Genomic DNA, 2,048 nt, shown 5'->3' on the forward strand with positions numbered 1-2,048 from the left:
AATATAAGATTCATGTTGAAGAAATTCTGGAGGTAGGTAGAATCAGTTCAAGATACATAGGTGATTCTTTTCAAAGCTGTTATAAGTTGTAAGTCAAAGCTGAAAGAAATGATAAGACCCAATAAATATAGCTTCAAATCTCTCTAAGTGAGTCCAGAGCCTCAAAAACATCTCACATTTTTTGAGGGCTAAAGGCAGGCTAGGGAATGTGCATAACTACTTTGGTGAGCACAAATTATTCTCTCTATTGACTTTAGTATTTACCTAACTCTAAGTTTACACAATGCTAGCCATTAACATCCCAAGCAAGCGATGAAACAACAAACAGGATGCCAGCACTGAGAAGCTGTTATCTGCAGTCTTGGATCCCAGTTTGCAGGAATTTACAAGAGAGACAGCAGTTCTCCCTAGAGGGCTCTGCTTGTTGGTCTTTGCTCCCTCGGGGCATTAGGCTTTTGTTTCATATCTCTATTTCTATACAAAGCACATTAGAAAACATTTCAGGAGAAATTACAGAGAAAAATGATTCTTTAGTAAGTGGGGAAATATGTGTTGAAAGGTAAACTGAAACACATGAAAATATTAATGAATGTATTTTGCACAAGCAGTGATTCATGCATTGGGCAGTGACTGAACAAGAGACTTGGGGCACTACCTAAAGAGCATTTAGGGAAAGCTGTTAGAAAGTGAAAGTAAAGCACAGTGAAGAGACAATTGTTTCAAGTAAAACTCCATTTGGATCATTCTGGATCATTCACTCACTTGGAAAGTCTTTGCTTAGAGGTTAGTTGATGACTTCTGACAGGCTGAACACCTACATTTACACTGAGTCAGGTTTGATTTGCTTATGCAGGAATCCAGGACATTAGAGTGGCCTCAGCCTAATAGACTTCCAATTGTTTTTTTAAAAGAAATTTTAATCTAAGAGGGAAAAAAAAGGAAATGAGTTCAAAATACATAGAGCGAAAAATAAATTCATGCTTGGGTTACAGATAAAAATACACATTTAGATAAAATGTTTTAATAGTACATAATAGTCTACAATTTTTTTCCTTTGTATTAACACGTATTTTCATTATGATATTCTAACTCTGAAACTAATACTTGGGACATAATTATTCCTTTTATTTCTTATGGTGGTTTTAACACAAAATTGGAGAACATTTTCTTTTTCATTCTCTTTACCCCATTTGGTATCTTGAACTGACATGTGGGCTGAGGAAGTCACACACACACACACACACACACACACACACACACACACACACACACACGCAGGCTTCAGTTTGAAGGATTACTCCCCTCACATCCATTCCATTTTCAAGGCCAGAGTTGCAGCTTACATAACAGAAGGAAAGGACAATGAGCTATAATAGAAAACCTATTGTAATGCTTCCATCTCATGATATCTATGTGAATATGGCTGAACCATCCAACCTTTCTAAGTCTCATTTATTTGAAATTGTAAGATGAAGAAAAGAGCAGGGATGTGGGGCGCACTCCACACAGTGATGGCTTTTGCACTTTTCAAGCATTACACTACTCTTCATATGTAGGCCAGCTCCAGAGGCTGACAGGGTCAGAAGAGGGGAAATAGGGATTGGTTTAAGATCCAGATATACAGAGATAAATATATAGGAGAATTACAGAGACTCACGTAATCAAATAACACTGAAAAAAGAATAAAATTACCATTTGTGATATCACCTAAGCTTCTGCCAGTGTTCCATCTTCAGAATAATTTCAATATGTGCACAATCCAAATAATCAAGGAGTTAAAAATTATATTTATTCTGATTTAAATTTCTTTCCCACAGGAAACCATAACTTCTGAATGTATAGCCCATTGCTTAAAATTCCTTCAAAAAATCAATATTCCTACAAACAAAAACACAAACTTAAGGAAATCTGTATCCAACATTATATGTTACTTAAACATATTAATATCCTCTCTGCATGTATTTTGGATTAATTTGCATGATTCCTATATGTATAAAATGCAATTTAAAACCTATACATAAAAATGTGATTGTGCCAATTTGACTGTA

Source organism: Octodon degus, unplaced genomic scaffold (genome assembly GCF_000260255.1).
Source record: "Octodon degus isolate 3935 unplaced genomic scaffold, OctDeg1.0 scaffold00024, whole genome shotgun sequence".
NCBI lineage: Eukaryota > Metazoa > Chordata > Mammalia > Rodentia > Octodontidae > Octodon > Octodon degus.